Below are 14437 nucleotides of genomic sequence, written 5' to 3'. Positions count from 1 at the left end.
TTGCTGACATTTTCCACCTGCAATACAGAGCAGAGATGATTACAGGCTTGATCAACTTTTCTTCAATGGAAAGATGAGAAAAATAATGTCCAAAATGTTAAAGTTCAAAACGTTAAAGAACGCCTGTTATAATCATCAATATTCCAGACACTAATGATTAAATTCCCTGGCTACTTGTCTTTTTCATTTGGCTGTCGACTCCTTGAAGGCAAAAATCTTGAGTGTATCTTGTGCTCTTTTTGGATTGTCCCAATTTGGCTCAGTAGTTACATTAACAATTGTTAAATGTTTCCCAAATCCCTCTTGGCTTTCCCGGTGGCTCAGTGGTTAAGAATTCACCTGCCAATGCAAGAGTCACAGGTTTGATCTCTGGGTGGGGAAGATCCACTGGAGAAAGTAATGGCAACCCACTCCAGTTATCTTGCCTGGGAAATCCCATGGACAGAGGTACCTGGTGGGCTACAATCCATGGGGTTGCTAAGAGTCAGACATGACTCAGTGACTGAACAACAACAAATCCTTATTATGTCAAAATTGGAAGAATCTTTATTTAAAAAAATCTATATAACTATGAGTGTCTTCTCTAGCGGCTCAGACGGTAAACAATCTGTTGGCAATATGGGAGACCTAGGTTAGATCTGCAATGGAACAACAACAACAAAACAACTTTATATAACCATGCTTGTTTTCAAATAAAATGGTCATTTTTGTCATTCTCTCTTTTCTTTAGGAGAAACTATTTGAAGGTTTGGTAAACAGGGGGTACCTTGGCAGCTGAAAATAGATTTTCCTTTGAACAGAGATGGCATGTACAGATCGCTGTGATGTGGAGATAAAGAGAAGAACAAATGTAATTCTAGAGCAGAGCTCTTTTGCTAGAGTCATGCAGCAGTGGTCTGGAGAGGCTCTGGACTTGACTGCAACCCGGTGCTGTGAGTTCTGATGGTCAAGAGGAGACGTTGTCTAGTCCACTCTTTTCTTGATCACTTAACTCAGTTCCAGTATTTAGGGTACTCTGCTTGAAGGTGGTTAAGAAATCAGGGCCCGTTCTTCTCAGGACCAGTCCTACAAAGTCCTAGACAGGCGTGCCATTATGGGGATGGTTTGACTTGTATGGGTTAGGCACAGAAACAGGGTCTGTCATTCAAGTGAACAAGAAGCTGGAACCAACAGGAGGTAGCGCCCGAGTCAACCTGTTTCACAGGGAAGCGCTCTGACGATCACAGGAGCCAAGAGTGGCGGGTCAGAAGATCGGGCCTGGGGCTCGCGCTTGGCCTTGGCACACGTGACGCGCCTGTGGGCGTTGAGTGACAGGCGCGGCGTAGGGCGGGCCTTGGCGGAAATCAACTTCCGGGGGCAGAGGCTCTGGAAGCCGGGTGGTGAGCGCGCTGTCTCAACGCCTGTACCTGGGCCGCATTCCCCTAGGTTTGGGTCGCGCCCGGGTGCGCGCGCGTCGCTGTGTGCTGGGGTGGCTCACCAGGCGCTGTGGGGGAGCAGCGCGGCGGTGGTGGCAGTGACGGCAGGCGGCAGCGGCGAGAGCTGGGGCGCAGGTAAACGGACGCTCGCCTTCTGGGCCTGGGTCTGGGGCCCGGGCCGCAGGAGGCCGGCGGCGCGCCCTGAGGCGGCCTGGGCACGGGCGGGGAGCGCGGCCGGGCTTCCGCCACCGGTGGGTACGGCCCCGGCCCAGGGAGATGTCGGGCCGGGGAGTCACGGGGCGTGACCCGCCGCGGGCTGGAGCTGAACCTCGCTCCCCAGCGGGCGGTGTCTACCCGTGCTTGCCCTCGCCGGCAAATTTCTGCCCCGGCATGTTCCAGAACCTAATGTTTTCGGAAGTCTACGCACAAGTACACGTGATTACTGTGTCACCAAAGCTCTCATGAACGGTGACTTTGATCCTTGCCGAGTTTTCACCGATCGCGCCTGGTTTAAGTTTTCCCTTTGACTTAAGTACAACAGTGTCCGTCAGACAGTCACATTTCCTTGTCGTTACTTTGTGCCACAGACTGCAATAAAAGTAGCATTTCAGAGTGAAGGCAGTGGCTGGTAACTTTCCAAGTGGTGAGGCATCTTTCATCCCCTTAAGTGCGCCCCCTCTCCCACAATAAAGATGATTCTTCCATCTGCCCTTTTTGCACACTGCGGAGCAAAGCTTTGGACGTAAAACCTATTAAAAGCAGCGCTGAGTGGTTTTTTTTTTTTTTTTTTTTTTTGGTAGGATGCTGCTGCTGCTACTCTTCCCTGATGAGAGTTGGGGCACAGCCTAATTACCTGGAGGGTCAAGTTCTGACCACAGTTGTAGGTGATTCAGAGGCGCCTTAGGAATTAGGGCTCTTTCTCCTTATCTCCCCTTCTGAACTGTACAGGAACTGATGCCCACCTTACTCGTTAAATAATTATCTGGGCGGTAGTTGGAGGAAGGCTTTTGGACAGCATTTTGAATGTTGCATTCGTGCTGGTGATTGGGGGTAGGCTGACTTTTCATCTCGTCACGGGGGAATGGGCTAACATTTCACCCTACAATTTAAGACCGAATTCCCAGAATATTTAGTTGGGTGGTATGACAGGGACTGGCAATAAATTCACGTTGTTCTCTGCCATCAGAGACCTGTATCCTTCATCTTATTTGCTTTCTGCTGCAGTTTCTGTTCCGTTGAGGGGATTAGCGCTACTGTACCTGTAAGGTTAATGGAGCTGGAGGATGCCAGAGGGAGTGCACCTGTGTGGTGCTGGCGAGTGGGTAAATTGTGTGGTAGAGAATTGACCAGGTTATGAAGTTTGGTTTACTGCAGGCTGGCTAGGAGGTTGTTCTGTGAGTTGGGAAATCTTATTATTAACTGGTTTCCTAGCAACAGTACACGCCAAATGGAATAAACATAAAACAAAGTGGTGAAAGTTACAATTTACCTAACTTTTATTAAATGGAAAAATGTATCTTCTTATTGGAGTGATCAGCTCAAAACTCATGTTTATTTTAATCGTTTTATTTTAATCATCTTGATATCAGACAAACTGCAGAAAGTCATCATAGAGAGACAGCATTTTTTTTTTTTTAGTGGCAGCGTGGGGGGGGGGGGAGTGGGGGGAGAAAATAGAAGGTTACCAAGTAGCTAGTCTGAAGCTTAAATGAACAAATAGGAATTTGCCTAGTTAGAGGCATTTTATCTTGTATTCCTAGCTATAGATATATGGTTGTAAAGTATATGGGATTGTTATGAATAAAGAAAACTATGTTTATTGTCTTGTTCTTCATAGCAGAAATTGGGGTGGAAGTGCATTCGGTTGGCTGAGGTCATTTTTATTAGTAACTTGGAAAGGGCATGTTTAGGTGAGTGTTTCTAAATTTTAGCTTGTAATCACTGTGCCTCTGTTCCTTGTGACTTTTGGTCTTTCTTGAAACTCATCAAATTTTGTTATTTTCTGTCTAAGCAATGAGAAAAATAAAAAGGACACACTGGAGTAACTTTTTATATCAGTGTGTTTCTTCTTACTAATGATAAGTCAGTTTTTTGATTTGTAATATTTCTAAAACTTTTTTGTTTCCCCCACGGTTTCTCCTCCACCCCAATACCCATTTAGATGGGTTGTCATTTAATTTGAAACATATTTTTCAAAGCTTCCCTGGTGGCTCAGTGGTAAAGAACCCACCTGCTAATGCAGGAGACTGGGACTTGATCCCTGGGTGGGGAATATTCCCTGGAGAAGTAAATGGCATCCCATCCCTGTATTCTTGCCTAAAAAATTCCTTGGACAGAGGAGTCCAGTGGGCCTCAGTCCATGGCGTTGCAAAGAGTCAGACATGACTGAGCAATTAAATAACAACATGTTTTTCAAAAGAGCATGTCTTGTGTCTTTTAAAATGTGGGCTTATTGAGGTATAGTTTATAAGTAAAAACACTCTCTTAGTATCTTGTTTTTAAACTGACACATGCACAATATTCATATAACTACCACCACAACCAGACACAGAACATTTCAGTCATTCCAAACGTTCCCTCATGCGACTTTGTAGTTGGTTTCCTCCCCTCAGTGGTAGATCAGGCAACCACTGATCTGTTCCCTATCCATATAGCTTTGTCTTTTCTGGAATGTCATAGAAACGAACTCCTACAACAAATAGAATTTTTTTCTGGTTTCTTTCAGTTAATGCTTTTGTTATTCATCCATTTTGGTGCATGTATCAGTACTTTGTCCTTTTTTGCTTTATTGCCATGTACTATTTCATTTCTTTGCATTGATCACTGAGGAAGGCTTTCTTATCTCTCCTTGCTATTCTTTGGAACTCTGCATTCAAATGGGTATATCTTTCCTTTTCTCCTTTGCCTTTAGCCTCTCTTCTTTTCTCAGCTATTTGTAAGGCCTCCTCAGACAACTATTTTGCATTTTTGCATTTGTTTTTCTTGGGGATGGTTTTGATCACTGGCGCTGCACAGTGTCATGAACCTTCGTCCATAGTTCTTCGGGCACTGTGTCTATCAGATCTAATCCCTTGAATGTATTTGTCACTTCCACTATATAATCATAAGGGATTTGATTATGTCAAACCTGAATGGTCTAGTGGCTTTCCCTACTTTCTTCAATTTAAGTCTGAATTTGGCAATAAGAAGTTCATGATCTGAGCCACAGTTGGCTCCTGGTCTTGTTTTTGCTGACTGTATAGAGCTTCTCCATCTTTGGCTGCAAAGAGTATAATCAGTCTGATTTTGGTATTGACCATCTGGTGATGTCCATGTGTAGAGTCTTCTCTTGTGTCATTGGAAGAGGGTGTTTCCTATGACCAGTGCATTCTCTTGGCAAAACTCTGTTAGTCTTTGAACTGCTTCATTTTGTACTCCAAGGCCAAATTTGCCTTTTACTCCAGATATCTCTTGACTTCCTACTTTTGCATTCTAGTCCCCTATGATGAAAGGGATATCTGTTTTGGCTGTTAGTGCTAGAAGGTCTTATAGGTCTTCATAGAACTGTTTAACTTCAGCTTCTTCAGCATAACCAGTTGGGGCATAAACTTGGGTTATTATATTGAATGGTAGAAGGGAAAAGACTGGAGATCTCTTCAAGAAAATTAGTGATACCAAGGAACATTTCAGGCAAAGATGGGCAAATAAAGGACAAAAATGGTATGGAACTAACAGAAGCAGAAGATATTAAGAGGTGGCAAGAATACACAGAAGAACTGTACAAAAAAGATCTTCATGACCCAGATAACCACGATGTGTGATCACTCATTTAGAGCCAGACACCCTGGGATACGAAGTCAAGTGGGCCTTAGGAAGCATCCTTAGAAACAAAGCTAGTGGAGGTGATGCAATTCCTTGGAGCTATTTCAAATCCTAAAAGATGATGCTGTGAAAGCGCTGCACTCAGTATGCCAGCAAGTTTGATCAGCAGTGGCCACAGGACTGGAAAAGGTCAATGTTCATTCCAGTCCCAAAGAAAGGCAATGCCAAAGAATACTCAAACTATTGCACTCATCTCACATGCTAGTAAAGTAATGCTCAAAATTCTCCAAGCCAGGCTTCAATAGTATGTGAACTGTGAACTTTCAGATGTTCAAACTAGATTTAGAAAAGGCAGAGGAACCAGAGATCTAATTGCCAACATCTGTTGGATCATCAAAAAAGCAAGAGAGTTTCAGAAAAACATACTTGTGCTTCATTGATTATGCCAAAACCTTTGACTGTGTGGATCACAACAAACTGTGGAAAATTTTTCAGGAGATGGGAATATCAGACCACCTGACCTGCCTCCTGAGAAGTCTGTATGCAAGTCAAGAAGCAACAGTTAGAACCAGACATGGAACAATGGACTGGTTCCAAATCAGGAAATGAGTACGTCAAGGCTGTATATTGTCACCCTGCTTATTTAACTTCTATGCAGAGTACATCATGAGAAACACTGGGCTGGATGAAGCACAAGCTGGAATCAGAATTGCTGGGAGAGATATCAATAACAGATACGCAGATGATAGCCCTACTTTGGCAAAAAGTGAAGGAGAACTGAAGAGCCTCTTGAAGAAAGTGAAAGAAGAGAATGAAAAAGCTGGTTTAAAACTCAACATTCAAAAAACAAAGTTTGTGGCATCCAGTCCCATCACTTCATGGCACATAGATGGGGAAACTCTGGAAAGAGTGACAGGCTTTATTTTCCTGAGCTCCAAAATAATTGCAGATGGTGACTGCAGCCATGGATTTAAAAGACACTCCTTGGAAGAAAAGCTATGATCTAGACAGCATATTATAAAACAGAGACATTACTTTGCCGACAAAGGTCTGTCTCGTCAAAGCTATGGTCTTTCCAATAGTCATGTATGATTGTGAGAGTTGGACTGTAAAGAAAGCTGAGCACTGAAGAATTGATGCTTTTGAACTGTGGTGTGGGAGAAGACTCTTGAGAGTCCCTTGGACTGCAAGGAGATCCAACCAGTCAATCCTAAAGGAAATCTGGCCTGAATATTCATTGGAAGGACTGATGCTCTACTTGAAACTCCAGTACTTTGGCCACTGATGTGAAGAACTGACTCATTTGAAAAAACCCTGATACTGGGAAAGATTGAAGGCAGGAGAAGGAGATGACAGAGGATGAGATGGTTGGGTGACATCACCAACTCTATGGACATGAGCTTGAGCAAGCTCTGGAAGTTGGTGATGGACAGGGAAGCCTGGTATGCTGCAGTCTTTGGGATTGCAAAGTGTTGGACTGACTGATCTGACTGCCTATTTCATTTTATGGCTATATCACAGTCTTATTTATTCACCAGCTGATGGACATTTAGGTTGTTCCAGTGTTTCTCATTTAGGAATGAAGGCACTATAAATATTCATGTACATTTCTTTGACATTCTTCTGTGGGTCTTTGTGTAGATAAATGCTTTCATATCGTTTGGTTAAATTTCTAGGAGTATGAGTCTCTGATCATGTGGCAAATGTTCACTTAACTTTATAACAAATTACCAAAGATAAGAAATTATCAGCATTGTTTGATGCTTCCATTTTCTCCACATGCTGGTCAGCATTTGTCATTTTGCTTTTAATTTCAGCTATTCTAATAGATATTTAGTGCTATCTCAATAATGTTTTAGTTTGAATTTTCCTATCAGCTAATATGTTGAGCTTCCCTGGTGGCTCAGATGGTAAAGAATCTGCCTACAACGCGGGCGACCTGGGTTCGATCCCTGAGTTGGAAAGATCCCCTAGAGGAGGGCATGATAACCAACTCCAATATGCTTGCCTGGAGAATCCCCATGGACAGAGGAACCTAATGGGCTACAGTCCATGGGGTCGCAAACAGTTGGACATGACTGAGTGACTTAAGCACAGCAATATTTTGAGCATCTTTTCATGTCCTTATTTGCTATCTTGTGTGTTTTCTTTTGTGAAGTGTCTGTTAAACTCTTTGGTCTGTTTTATTAGTGAGTTATAAGAAGTCTGGATCCGATTCCTTTATCAATATAGGTTGACAGATATTTTCTTTCAGTCTATGGTTTGTCTTTATTTTTTTAATTGTATTTTTCAAAGAGTTGAAGTTGTACATTTTGAAGAAGTCCACATTATCATTTTTTTTCCTTTTGTGATTTGTGCTTTTGCACCCTATCTAGAAAATTTTGACTAAACCAGAGATACAGTGATTTTTTTTGTGTGTTTTCTGTTAGAACTTTTATAGTTTTAGATTTTACCTTTAGGTCTGTGATCTGTTTTGATCTGCTTTTTATTCATTTCTGTTTGTAGTACAAGATATGTGTCAAAGTTCTTTTTCTCTCTTTCTTTCTTTTTTTTGTATATGGACACCTAATTTGTCCAGTAACACTTGTTGAAAAGACTATCCTTACTATCCTTTCTTCCGTAAAATTTCGTAGCTTCTTTGTCAGAAATCACTTGACTCTATGTGTAGATATGTTCCTGGACTCTCAGTTCTGTTCTGTCATTCCATGTGTCTTTCTTTTGGCCAAACACACTGTCTTCATTAATGTAACTTTGTAGTTTTGTTTTGAAATTAGGAAGTCTGAGTCTTCCAATTTTTTTTTTTTAAATTGTTTTGGTTATCTTAGCTCTTTCTTTCCATGTATGTTTGTAGAATCAACCTATTTCTATAAAAAAGCATCCTGGAATTTTGATTCTGGACGCATTGAAGTTATAATTTTGCTTGAAGAGAATTGACATCTGAATGGTTTCTAATCCATTAATAAAGCCTTGATTTTCCTCATTAATATTTTAAGCTTTTAGCAGAAAACTGTAACACATTAAAAAACATATATGTCTGTTTCATGTTTTTGGTGCTGTTGTAAATGATATTCTTTTTAAAAATTTCAATTTACAATTATTTATATAAATAAATTGATACTTTATTTTGACCCTGAATTCTCAACCTTGTTAATAAATTCACTTACACTAGTAGGTTTTGTAGACTGTTTGGAATTTTCTGTGTAAACAATCTTGTCTGCCAGTAGAGACAGTTTTAGTTAGTTCATATTTTCCTATTTGCCTTTTATTTATTTTATTTTCTCATTATACTGGCTGGGATCTTCATGATGAGGTTAAACAGAACAAGTAAGAGCTGACATCCTTGCCTTAATTCTCATCTTAGTGAGGAAAGTGTGTTATCTTTTACCATGAAGTAGTTAATTATTGTTTTTTTGTAAATACAATTCTCATCAAATTGAGGAAATTTTCTTTAACTTCTAGTGAAAATTTTTTAAAAATCATAAATGAATTTTGTATTTTTTTGATTGTGGAAATTGTAGTTGATTAGAATGGAAAGTTGAGAAATAAACCAGTAAAGAAAAGAATTAATCCATTTCTATTAGTGTGAAATAATTCCTGCTGTGTCTTGCTGGCATTTTTTTGTTTGTTTTTATTTTGAAAACATTTAAAAAACAAAGTTGTTAATATTGTTATATTTTTTCATTTTCACTAAACATTACACTCATTGCTTACTACATCATGAATTACTTGAAAATTTGACTTGTATGTTCTTGATTTGTCGTTTGGATGGTTGTTTTCCCCATTAGAATTAATATTAAGTCTATGGGCATAATTCTGATAAAATTCTTTTAGTTAATTAAAAAAAAATTGATTATTACTCAAAATGCATGAACTTTTTTCAAATTCTTAATATACACTGCCCCCTTGTTTAATTTTATATTCCTAGAATTTATCTGCCTGGACTTTAATTTGCAACAAATCTTGGAGCCAAAGGTGGCAGTTAATATCGTTGATTTTTTTGAGCCGTGTTGCAAGATAGACTCCTAGGATTTCAGAAACTCAGTTTATTAGATTGATCTAGTTTATATCATTTATTTTATAGGTTTAGCATGTGCAATGGGTAAATGACTTTTCCTTCCACATTATTATTTTCCTGTCAGTGATCTAGATAAAATTCCTAATGCGTTTTGTGTAATGTAAAATGCTCAAGTTCTTTTTATAAGGATTGTAGAAATCTTTGTGTTCAATATCATGCAGAAACCCTTTATGCATGTTGTTTTATTGAATTCCAACCATAACCTTTTGTTGTAGGTAAGTAGTATTTTCCCCATTTAATAGGTGAGGAAACTGAGTCTCAGACAAGTGAACCATGTTATTCAAGGTTGTATCAACAGTGAGTGGTAAAGTTGGATTTATCACAAGTGTTTTTTTTATACTGCTTTTATTTGTAGACTACAATATCAATATTTGTATTTGTAAGGCCTCCTCAGACAGCCATTTTGCTTTTTTGCATTTCTTTTTCTTGGAGATGGTCTTGATTATTGTCTCCTGTACAATGTCACAAACCTCCGTCCATAGTTCATCAGGCACTGTGCTATCAGATCTAGTCCCTTAAATCTATTTCTCACTTCCACTGTATAGTCATTAGGGATTTGATTTAGGTCATACCTGAATGGTCTAACGGTTTTCTCCACTTCTTCAATTTCAGTGTGAAATTGAATAAGGAGTTCATGATCTGAGCCACAGTCGGCTCCCGGTCTTGTTTTTGCTGACTGTATAGGGCTTCTCCATCTTTGGCTGCAAAGAATATAATCAGTCTGATTTTGGTGTTGATCATCTGGTGATGTCCATGTATAGAGTCTTCTTTTGTGTTGTTGGAAGAGGGTGTTTGCTATGACCAGTGCGTTCTCTTGGCAGAATGCTATTAGTCTTTACCCTACTTCATTCTGTACTCCAAAGCCAAATTTGCCTGTTATTCCAAGTGTTTCTTGACTTCCTACTCAGGCTGTCTGGGGAGGCCTTACAAATAGCTGTGAAAAGAAGGGAAACGAAAAGCAAAGGAGAAAAGGAAAGATATATCTATTTGAATGCAGAGTTCCAAAGAATAGCAAGGAGAGATAAGAAAGCCTTTCTCAGTGATCAGTGCAAAGAAATAGAGGAAAGCAATAGAATGGGAAAGACTAGAGATCTCTTCAAGAAAATTAGAGATACCAAGGGAACATTTCATGCAAAGATGGGCACAATAAAGGACAGAAATGATAGGGACCTAACAGAAGCAGAAGATATTAAGAAGAGGTGGCAAGAATACACAGAAGAACTGTACAGAAAAGATCTTCACAACCCAGATAATCATGATGGTGTGATCACTCACCTAGAGTCAGACATCCTGGAATGTGAAGTCAAGTGGGCCTTAGGAATCACTACGGACAAAGCTAGTGGAGGTGACGGAATTCCAGTTGAGCTGTTTCAAATCCTGAAAGATGATGCTGTGAAAGTGCTGCACTGAATATGCCAGCAAATTTGGAAAACTCAGCAGTGGCCACATGTCTGGAAAATGTCCATTTTCATTCCAGTCCCAAAGAAAGGCAATGCCAAAGAATGCTCAAGCTATCATACAATTGCACTCATCTCACATGCTAGTAAACTGATGCTTAAAATTCTCCAAGCCAGGTGTCAGCAATACATGAACAGTGAACTTCCAGATGTTCAAGCTGGTTTTAGAAAAGGCAGAGGAACCAAAGATCAAATTGCCAACATCTACTGGATCACCAAAAAAGTAAGAGTTCCAGAAAAACATCTATTTCTGCTTTATTGACTATGCCAAAGTCTTTGATGGTGTGGATCACAATAAACGGTGGAAAATTCTGAAAGAGATGGGAATACCAGATCACCTGACCTGCCCTTTGAGAAACCTGTATGCAGGTGAGGAAGCAACAGTTAGAACTGGACATGGAACAGACTGGTTTCAAATAGGAAAAGGAGTATGTCAAGGCTGTATATTGTCACCCTGCTTATTTATATGCAGAGTACATCATGAGAAACTGGGCTGGAAGAAGCATAAGCTGGCATCAAGATTGCCAGGAGAAATTTCAATAACCTCAGATATTCAGATGACACCACCCTTATGACAGAAAGTAAAGAGAAATTAAAGAGCCTCTTGATGAAAGTGAAAAAGGAGAGTGAAAAACTTGGCTTACAGCTCAACATTCAGAAAACGAAGATCATGGCGTCCGATCCCATCACTTCGTGGGAAATAGATGGGGAAACAGTGGAAACAGTGACTTACTTTATTTTGGGGGGCTCCAAAATCACTGCAGATGGTGATTGCAGCCATGAAATAAAAGACACTTACTTCTTGGCTGGAAAGTTATGATCAACTTAGACAGCATATTCAAAAGCAGAGACATCACTTTGTCAACAAAAGTCCGTCTAGTCAAGGCTATGGTTTTTCCAGGAGTCATGTATGGATGTGAGAGTTGGACTGTGAAGAAGGCTGAGTGCCGAAGAATTGATGCTTTTGAATTGTGGTGTTGGAGAAGGCTCTTGAGAGTCCATTGGACTGCAAGGAGATCCAACTAGTCCATTCATTCTAAAGGAGATCAGACCTGGGTGTTCATTGGAAGGACTGATGTTGAAACTGAAACTCCAATAGTTTGGCCACCTGATGTGAAGAGCTGACTCATCTGAAAAGACCCTGATGCTGGGAAAGATTGAGGACAGGAGGAGAAGGGGACAATAGAGGATGAGATTGTTGGGTGGCCTCACCGACTCAGTGGACATGGGTTTGGGTGAACTCCGGGAGTTGGTGATGGACAGGGAGGCCTGGCATGCTGCGGTTCATGGGGTTGCAAAGAGTCGGACATGACTGAGCGACTGAACTGAACTGACAATACCAATATGGAGTTCATGTAAGCATTTTGTATAGATTCGGCTTGTTCTGGATTGGTCGTCTTATTTTAATTTTTAGAATAAGCTCATTAAGCTATTTAATCAACACGAGACAGTTTCAGTTAATTCTAAAGTGACCAAATAGAAATTTGTATTACATTTATATCATTTTATATTGTCTAATTTAAATTATTTTAGATATTTCTTGCCCTGTATCCTCTTCCCTTCCCTGTCAAGTCTCAAATAAGGAGTATAAAGACTGTTATTAGCTATTGCTGTAGTTTTACTTAAAGAATTAGAGATACATTTATTGTCACTAGTAGAGAATACAGTAATTTTAAAATTTTGAAATGAGAAGATTATTTTTAAGTTACAGGTTTATTAGATGAAGATTAGAAGTAATGTTAGGTACTTTAAAATGCAGCATGTTATAATTCTAGTAAACCTTTTATCTTTAGAAGTGTATGAACATTTTGGCATTTACATAATGCTGTTGAACACATATATTCATTTAGACTAATTATATCAATGAAAAAAACCACTGTTTTGTAAAGTGTGAAATCACTTTTTCCATGAAGTGCTATTCAGGAGAAACTGTCTTTCTTCTCCCTTTGCCAGCCTTGCTAACATAGACCATGTGCATCTCCTACCCAAAGCAGGCATAGATAGTGAAGAAGCCAGCCTAATTGCCTTTTATGTTGTATCCAGTTTTGTGGTAAGAGAGGGTCTACATGATCATTTCAAGATGTTTTACTTTTGTGTTATAAGAATTCAAAATTTCTGCAATTGTAGTAAAGATAGTAGTGCTATATTATGCAAGCTCCGTTAATATGTGTATGCTTCTCTGATAGACTTAGGTGTTTACATGAATATTACTAAAAAACTACATGTTGGATGAATGAAAGTCAGATTTTTGGTTGATTTACAGACTTTTAAGAAATGGATGCTCCAAACCTTGGGTTGTTTATAGTATACCATTCTGCACATTGATTATGAAGTATTCAGTTATACTTCATGTGTTACTGGTGTGCAATATTATACTTGTGTCTTTGAATCTAAGGCATTGTAGTCTGTACATAGTTGGATCATGCTTTTTCTTCATTCTGCAAATTTCTGCCTTTTGATCAGGTTGTTTAACACATGGTTATTTAAGAGAACTATTGATAAGATAGGGATTATACTTGCCATTTTACTGTTAAGTTGGTGCATATGTAATTGAAGTTTCGAATCATGAATTTTAAATCATTATAACTAGGCTTAGGAGAAGGCAATGGCAACCCACTCCAGTACTGTTGCCTGGAAAATCCCATGGACGGAGGAGCCTGGTGGGCTGCAGTCCATGGGGTCGCTAAGAATCTGACATGACTGAGCGACTTCACTTTCACTTTTCACTTTCATGCATTGGAGAAGGAAATGGCAACCCACTCCAGTATTCTTGCCTGGAGAATCCCAGGGACAGCGGGGCCTGGTGGGCTGCCTTCTATGGGGTCGCACAGAGTCGGACACGACTGAAGCGACTTAGCAGCAGCAGCAGCAACAGCAGGTACATCTTTATTAATCAAAATAGTAACCATTACAACAAACATTTTTGCCAGTGAGAAATAGGTTTGTTTATTCCTGTAGCATAAAAATCTGTGCTTTGGGATTTGATGAACTCTTGGAAAGAATTTTCTGCTTCATGCTGGTTGTGGAAGCATTTTCCCTGCAAAAAGTTGTCCAGATGCTTGAAGAAGTGGTAGTTGGTTAATGAGAGGTCAGGTGAATATGGTGGATGTGGCAAAGTTTTGTAGCCCAATTCATTCAACTTGTGAAGCATTGGTTGTGTGATGTGTGGTCAGGTGTTGTAATGGATAAGAATTGGGCCCTTTTTGTTGACCAGTGTGTGCTGCAGACATTGCAGTTTTTGGTGCATCTCATTGTTTTGCTGAGCATACTTTTCAAATGTAATGGTTTCTCTGGGATTCAAAAAGCTGTAGTTGTTCAGATCACCAAATAGTGACCGTGACCTTTTTTTTGGTGCAAGTTTAGCTTTGGGAAGTGCTTTCGAGCTTCTCAGTCCAGCCACTGAGCTAGTTGTTGCTGGTTGTCATATAAAATCCACTTTTCTTTGCATGCTACAGTCCAATCGAGGAATGGTTAACTGGTATTGTGTGGAATAAGAGAAGACTCTTCAGAACAATGATTTTTTTAATTCGCGGTCAGTTCACAAGGCACCAATTAACAAGCCTTTTCACCTTTCGAATTTGCTTCAAATTCCAAAGGACTCAACTCAGTGGCTGATGTTGTATTCTTGGGCAACTTCTGTGGTTGTAAGAGAATCAGCTTTGATGATGTCTCTGAATTGGTTGTTGTCA

General features: G+C 39.8%; 1 protein-coding gene across 4 annotated transcripts in view; it reads left to right on the top strand.

Annotated features, from left to right (window-relative positions):
• The window catches only part of CCDC91 (coiled-coil domain containing 91), a 412799-nt gene continuing 399690 nt past the window's right edge, over nucleotides 1329-14437 (top strand). For 3 of the 4 annotated variants that reach the window (XM_018048369.1, XM_018048367.1, XM_018048366.1), the window contains exon 1: nucleotides 1330-1550. The gene's annotated coding sequence lies outside the window, so the exon portion shown is untranslated. Of the gene's footprint in view, nucleotides 1551-14437 lie in introns of all 4 variants that reach the window. The other variant, XM_018048368.1, reaches the window with a different exon arrangement.

This window comes from Capra hircus, chromosome 5, assembly GCF_001704415.2.
Source record: "Capra hircus breed San Clemente chromosome 5, ASM170441v1, whole genome shotgun sequence".
Lineage (NCBI taxonomy): Eukaryota > Metazoa > Chordata > Mammalia > Artiodactyla > Bovidae > Capra > Capra hircus.
Note: the sequence above shows the minus strand (reverse complement) of the source record. Positions and strands in the feature narration are given on the sequence as shown.